Source organism: Pteropus medius, unplaced genomic scaffold (assembly GCF_902729225.1).
Source record: "Pteropus medius unplaced genomic scaffold, Ma_sr-lr_union100, whole genome shotgun sequence".
In the NCBI taxonomy this organism is placed as follows: domain Eukaryota; kingdom Metazoa; phylum Chordata; class Mammalia; order Chiroptera; family Pteropodidae; genus Pteropus; species Pteropus medius.
The window spans coordinates 12,445,530-12,453,440 of record NW_024342467.1 but is presented as its reverse complement, the minus strand read 5'-3'; the positions used below and the strand labels follow the sequence as shown (position 1 = coordinate 12,453,440).

The 7,911-nt window shown below is 38.4% G+C and overlaps 1 long non-coding RNA gene across 2 annotated transcripts; it reads left to right on the top strand.

The window, feature by feature from the left end:
- Positions 1 to 1,673: 1,673 nt before the first annotated feature.
- Positions 1,674 to 7,542, top strand: LOC120602355 (uncharacterized). 2 transcript variants are annotated; one of them, XR_005652712.1, is made up of 3 exons: positions 1,674 to 1,772; positions 3,085 to 3,283; positions 6,029 to 7,542. It is a non-coding gene; the product is annotated as an uncharacterized LOC120602355 (long non-coding RNA). The 2 variants fall into 2 exon arrangements; XR_005652713.1 differs by lacking the exon at positions 6,029 to 7,542 and adding an exon at positions 4,073 to 4,239.
- Positions 7,543 to 7,911: the final 369 nt, after the last annotated feature.

Below are 7,911 nucleotides of genomic sequence, written 5' to 3'. Positions count from 1 at the left end.
CACAACAAATCGAAGGAAATGAAAAAGTCAGGGTTCAGAATATAAGATAAATCAACACAAATCGATTGCATTGCTACACCAAGTTAAAATATATAATGAAAATTCCATTCATAACAGAAAAAAAAGTGTTACTAACTCAAGACAGGAGATTTTGACAAGGAAGTAATCTTTAAATCCTAGTAGAGACAGAAAAATAAAAAAAAAAGGCAAGACACATTGGTGTGAATGGAAAGTTTATGTCCTCTCTAAGAAGACTAAATACAGTAAGATGATGATAGTTGTCAGGTCTCTGGTTCTCCGAGTACGTTCCTCAGACCAGCTACTCTAACAAGGACTTGAATATGGCATCTCGTTCACTCTTCATTGTTGGGTGCCATCGTCCACATTTACCAATGAGGAATGGAGGTTAGAAGAATAAAGTGTTCAGCTTCTGAGGTCCCAGAGCTGCTGGGAGGCATGGAGGCACCAGAGTTAAAATACTGCTTCACTCCAAAGCTATATCTTTCCCACCAAACAATGGTGCCTCCGGATTGAAAGAATGCTGGTAAAAATAATTTCACATATTTATGTAGTGCCAAAGCAAGTCCCCCCACCCCAATAATGTCATAAATGGTACAGAGCTATATAATACAAACCTAATCATTAAGCACAGCATGACCCCTTGCCCTGCTCCTGAATGCCAGGAAGCCCCAGGAGCTTCCGCATGTCCCATGTGTCTTGCTTTCTTGAATATTCTAGGAGCATAACCTTAGACCCCAGTATTTTTAGAGAGGTGAATGGACTGACTTGCCTGTATTTGAGCAGTAAACGCAGAATGAGCACCTTGTGGCCAACTGGCTGGATCTCACTGCAAAAGGGAAAACCAAACTACTTCACTGGACGTCCTGGAGCTGGAAGAGGAAGACAACCCTAACAGCTCAGAGGAGGTTTCTGTGCGAGTTCACAAGCTATTTCCACTCAAACGAACCCTTTCCACGCTCAGCTCCAGCCTCCACTCTTCTCAGACTCTTACTGGGCTCTTTCTGACCCTGGTAAAACACAGGAGATAGTATGAACTTCACTCTGGAGGCTCCAGCAGGTGTTGCCACCCGTTGGGTGACAACATTGAACTACTTCACCTTTGGATTTCTCTTACCCATCAGACATTAATCAGCATGATATACATCAATGACACATTGTAGCTTTGGTAATTTCCAGGAAAAGAGTACATTGCTCTCCCCGCCAAAAAAGAAAAATATGTTGTTTCTTTTTAAAAGGAATTTACCCTTGTAATATTTGTTGTAAGAATTATCTTAAGTAGAACCCTATGAGTTTAGCAACTAATATATGACATTCTGTATTTCAACTTTTTAAAATCCTGTCTCCTCTTTCACAAAATTGATCAAGAGTTGTCACTCATGCCTCTGTCTGGAACCAATATTCCCCAAAGCTTCTGGTTTTACTAACGCTAATTATAAATGAGGGCTTGGTGGTTCAGCTGTCCCCCACGGCATGGAGACAGAAAAGGCTTCCAAGGGAAAACACATTTTCTCAGATTCTTCGTCCTTTTATCCTTTTCCTTCTCACGGTGTTTTTGCCTGGCATCTCAAGAGTTAGAAATTCACAAGCTAGTATAAAAAAGGTAACACCCACCATCAGGTTACCAAGTAATTCAGAACTGAGTGAATCATAGGGTCTCTAGCAGAGCCTGGAATTACTCAATGGGACTTCACCTCTGACTTCATCTAATAGCTGGAAGGAAGTCCAGGAGCAGAATTAAGAAAAGAAAGTAAGTGTTTCTTATGGGGACTGTCAAGCAACATCAATACATCTTTAAAATTATCCATTTTGAATGAGAAAAAAACATCTACGATTCTTCCTCTTTTATAACTCTGAGATTTTTCAGTCTCTGCCCTTTGTTCTTCTCTTTGGATCTGTGAAAAACCACGCAATTGTCCAGAGAAGACTGGAAGATGGGTCAAAAGCTCGTGACCTATGTCAGGGATATCAAACAGCAGCCAGAGTCAGATGTCATCAGCAGTTGCAGTTTCTCATAGAGTTAGAAGGGCGTCTTCTAAACCAGGACTTCCCTAGGGCACATGAGAAACCAAGGATAAGGTAGTCCATTTTCCTGGGCTTCTTTCTGAGCCTGTTAGAAATGTTTAAAATGGGGACAGGCTCTGATGCCATTAGATTTAAGGCCTGGGTATCATCTCCGGTATCATCTCCGGTCTCGAGGAGACCCTTAAAAACAGGCCATTAGAAGAGAGAGCACTTGCAAGGCTCCAGGGAAAAAGGCACTCAGAGTAAAAAGGATTAGGATATTTAACAGGCACATTTTACACATTCCAAGAGATGGAGGGTGAGGGCGGAAGCATTGCTAACCGCATGGGTGTGCATATATTATGGCGAATAAAGGTCGTCATGGTGGTCAGGCTTCAGTCAGCAAAGTCTGAATTAGGTCCATGTGCATTAGCCATTCAAAATGTTTGGAGTCTCCTGACAGAAAATAAAGTGCTTCTGTGCTTATGGGTGTTGGAAATAGTGATGGGTGAAATCTATGAAAGCCTGGGAGCTGGTGGGTGGGGAGGGTCCTTAAACACCAAGTTGGAAGTCGTTAGGCTGCAGGCGGCACTTGGGCGTGGGTGCACTGTCCCCTCCCCTGAAAGCCAAAGGCTGACTGTTGGATCCATAGCACTGATTGGCTTCAGGGTTACTTTCTTTCCTGTCACTGCAATGTTCTACGTATGTTCTCTGGAGCTAGACTGCCTGTGTTTGAATTACGGTTTCGTCATTACAGCTTTTCCACCTCCAATAATGGAACAGTCTAGCTTCTTCACGCGGGCGTAGTTGATGTCTTATTTGAACTTGTTCTGGCCTGATTCGGCAAATGAAGCTGGCTTGCTGTCCTCTAGCAAGCACATTTAAATGCCACAGTCACCTTAACACTTTTGCCAAAAACTTGATCAAAAAGACACAAAGCTCTGTAACTTTGGAGAGTCTTTCAGCCTCAGTTTCCTTGTAAGAACCATATTAATATCTATTTTCTATGGTTGTTGTGAAAATATTATGGGATGGTAATTTTTTTTTTTTTTTTAATGCTAGGAAAATTGCCCTCTAAAAGCTCCTGGAAGTCTTCTGGCTCTAGAAGTGGAGGAGACATCATTCACTTTGGGAGGCGTCTTCTTTTGTTTTGGGAAAACCACCAGGAAGAACAACTTTAGTTTAAAAAGACAAGTCTCCAGTATAAATACATATAACCATTGCATATACCAATGCATCTAATCTTCCTAACATTTAGAATGTAAGTTCTATTTATTTTATTTAACAAATATGTATATAGCACCTACTATGTACCAGGTATTAGTCTCAGCGCTTTGCAAGTATTAACTCATTCAATCTTCATAACAACTCATAGGACAGATATGAACTAAAATTACTTGCTCAAGGTCACACAGCCAATAGTGAGTAGAGCCAGGATTCATCCTTTGGTAGTCTAGCATCGGAGCCTGCTCACTTAACCACCACACCAGGCCCCAGACCCCGAGTGTCTGTCCTGTTCCCCACCCCCCCATAGCTCGCACCTGAGAAAGTGCCTGGACCATAGCGGGCACTCAAATATACTGAAAAGGTGGGTATGATCCTGACTGCGTGGCACCATTCTAGACATTTTATACAAAATAGCTGACTTTCTCCTGTTGACAACCCTGTAATATGTAGGTAGTGTTATTAGAGCGAGCATATATTTATCACTGCAACCAGGACACTATCAACTGTGATAGCGGAACAACAAGCATAAGCCAGGACCGTCCCAGGCAAACCAGGGCTTAAGGTGACTTGAATCATTATTATTATTATACAGGTGATGAAACTGAAGCTCAGGAAAGTTAATTAATTTGCCCAATAATGGTAACATATTAGTAAGCAATGGTGACAGGAGTGGAAGCCCAGTCATCAGACTCCGGTGGCTTCAGTAGTGACTCTTTGCTATGGTGAAGTGAAATTTCGAGAGGTGTAGTGTTTTCCTTAAGGTCACATAACCAGTTAGCCCCAAATCTCATGCTATTCTATTATATATATTTCCTCTTCTAAGGTGTTTATACCAAAAGGATCACTGATGAATCTTATTTGTCCTCCAAACAACCTTTGAAGAAAGAACTTCTCTTCAAGAAACAAACACTCTCACACATAGGAATTTGCTTTGCTAAAGCCTTTGGGGAAACATTCAGGCAATATTTATTAAATCTGAGTTTATAAATATTTGGATTTCCAGATATCTTTCTGTTATTGATTTCTAGTTTAATTCCATTATGGTCAGAGAGCACACTTTATAGATTGCAATCCCTTTAAATGTATTCAGGTTTGTTTTATGGCCCAGAAAATAATTTATCTTGGTGAATGTTTTTTGTACACTTGAAAAGAGTGTGTATTCTGCAAGGGTTAGGGGAGAGTTCTGTAAATGACAATTAGATCCAGTCGGTTGATAGTGTCATTCAGGTCTTCTAATTCTTCAATTTGTTTCTGTCTACTTATTCTAACAATTACTTTGAAGAGTGTTGAACTCAATTTCATCAATTTTTGCTTCAGGCAATGTGAAGCTCTGTTATTAGGTACATACACAATTATGATTGTTATGTTCTCTTGGCGAATTAACCTTTTAACATTTTGTAATATCACTCCTATTCTTGGTAGTATCATATTTTCTTGGTAGTATCCCTTGTTCTGAAATCCACTTTGTCTGATATCAGTATAAGTACTCAAGCTTTCTTTTGATTAGTGTTGCATGGTATATCTTTATCCAGCCTTTATTTTTAACCTGTGCATGTATTTATATGTAAAAGGGGTTTCTCATAAATAACATATAGTTGGGGCTTGTTTTTTATTCAATCTGATGATATCTATCTTTTAATTGATATATTCAGACTATTTGCATTTATCATTCTCTTCTCTTTTTCTGCCTTCTTTTTGGATCATTGGAGAAATTTTTCACATTCTTTCCTAATCTATTTGCTTTTTGACTCTCTCCTTCTATTTTTCCCTTTAGTGATTCCTCTAGGATTACATATATATTTCTAAACTTTCATAGTTTATTTAGAGTTAAGATTTACCAGTTCAACTAAAGTATAGAAGCCTTACAACCATATATATACTTCCTCTAATACCCTACTGACCTTTATATTAAAGTTGTCATTTATTTTAAATGCATATACAATGAAACCCCACCAAACAATGTTATAATTTTTGTGTTCGACAGTCATATATATTTTAAAGAACTCAAGAGGAAAAAATACTATTTTATACTTATGTATAGTATATTTTATACTTATATTAATAGATGGTTACCATTTCTGTTGTTTTTTCTTCACTTCTGAAGATGTAAATTTCCTTTGAATATCCTTTCCCTTTGGCCTGAAGGCATTTCTTTTAGAATAGATCTGCTGGAGACAAATTCCATTTGTTTTCTTCCTTTGAGAATGTTTTTTTATTTCACCTTCATTCTGGAAGGTTATTATTTCAGGATATAAAATTCTAGGTTGAGAATTCTTTTCTATCATCACTTCAAATATATCGTTTCACCGTTTATGGTTACTGATGAGAAAATCTTTGTGGTTTTCAATGGTGCTATATAGAGGGCTCAGTGTTGATCTCTAGTGCAGACAGATTGGGTACTCAGCAGTGACTATAGCCAAGTCAGCTTTAGTGAGTGGAAGCCCATGTTTCTGAGCCCATGCATAACCTCCATCCCTGCCACCATGGTCTCTTCGTGGCCCCACTGCGTGATGACAGGGGTGGCTGGAGAAAAAGGCTGACTAGTATACATAGAATAGGTCACTCTATCCACCTGATTATTAAAATCCTCCTCTGCTGAGGTTACCCTTTGGCTAGTGTTTACTTTTTTGTCCATTCAGTGAGGGCTACATACCTCTTCCTCGAATTTCATTGCTACCAGTTTTCCAATCATGTTCAAGTCCCTGACTATCCAGCCAAACCATTGGCTGCAGCCGATGAATTGGTATGTAATCATATGTCTGGCCATTTCTCCTTTCAGGTAAAGTGAATACCAAGTGCACTGTCCAAAGTTCTCACTCAGAGAATTCTCCTTCACCACTGTCCCTCAGGGATGACCCAGAAAGGAGCTGGAGTGCTACAGCTGTCTACTTTTAGGTGGTGCCTAAATCTCATGAAGAACCAACCACCTGTAAACCAGTTCTGAGATTTTTCTTCCTCTTCAACTGATTGTTGGAAACTCCACATGAGGCTTTAGATGCAGGCTGGAGGAGAGAAGGCAGTGTTGCAAGAGTAGGGGCCATGGGTTTTGGGGCCATCAACAGACTGGATGATATCCACAGACCCTGGGGATGGCCATCTGCTTTACTTGGTTCATCAATTCAAATGCTAATCCCCTCTGGAACCACTCCCACAGACATATCCAGAAATAATGTCTTACTAGCTATCTTGGCATCCCTTAGCCCAGTCAAGTTGACACGTAAAATTAACCATTACAGATATGTAAGCCTACGTCTCATTTAAGTGTCTGTATTTTGTAATATCTTTGATATAGCAACCAAACATCCTAGCAAATATACCTATTGATCTGGAAAGATATACATGATATATTAAGTGAAAAAGAACAAATTGCTGAGCCATATGTACACTATGATTTTATATTTGTAAATATCAAACCACAAAATTACGTATACATATTTATGTATATTTATAAGATTATATATGAACTATTTATTTCTGTTACCTCAGGTGTGAAGAATAGAGAGAAGTCAGAGAAGGTTAATATTTATTTTTGTATATTAGTTTTGTTTATAAGGAACAAATATTACTTTTATAACTAAAGTAAACTTTAAAATTTTGTGATTCATTATAGTCATTAGAAATTACTCTTTATTAATAATTAGTACTTAATAATTTTTAAAATAATTAAAACATATTTTTGAAAATAAAAATAAATTAATAATAAGTTTTTAAAAAGTCTTGATGTGCTCTACAAGTGAGGCTGCCAGTGAGGGTCATGGATAATAAAGAGATGACAGTTAGATTCTCTGAAGGGCCTGGTACCATGAGAAAGGCTGTAGTGGTTCTTGGAGCCACTAGTTTATGTCCTCAAGCCCGTGCCAACAGGGTCAGCAGGAAAAACTGGTCAGCTTCTTTTCCGTCTGTGTTTTCCCAAAGCCAGAACCACACTGGGCACTGAGTCCACCACAGTAATGAGAAATCATTTTCCGCAGAGAGCAATAAGCCTGGATAATGGAAGGCCACATGCTAGTACTTTGTCTAGAAGAAAGGAGAGGATATACGGCTGTGATGGGCTGCTGTGGTGTAACAGAATAATCTCTGAGCTTGGAGTCAAAAGACCTAGCATCAAACACAACTGCTAATTATTAGCTGTACAACCTTGGACAATTGCTTAACCTGTCTGGACCTCGGCTTTCTTATCTGTTAAATGAGGATAAGTATATCCACCAAATAAACTTGTGAAAGTTAAGTGAGATAAGACATAACAGTTTAAGACAGTTGAATTATTTAAGAGGTTGCCATATAAGTCTTGCCATTTAAGAGGTTGCCATATAAGTCTTGCCATTGAAATTTGTGGTTATTAATAAGATTGTTCCATTTCCTGTTTGATGACAATCCAAATGACTTCATGGACATAGGTTTAATCATAATGAATTCATGGATATAGTTTAAATTTGAAATGAAGTTTCACGGGCATTTAAAAATATTTATTTTTCATGTGTCATTTATGCAGACACTGGACAAATGTAACCTTTGATAAATCATTGAGCCTCTATTTCTTCTTTTGTAAATTGGGACTAATATTTCCTGCCTTGATCATCACACAGGACTGTTGCATTTCTAAATATGGTATACAGTTTATGAAAGATTTTTGTAAAACAAAAATGCTAAACAAAAATCTGT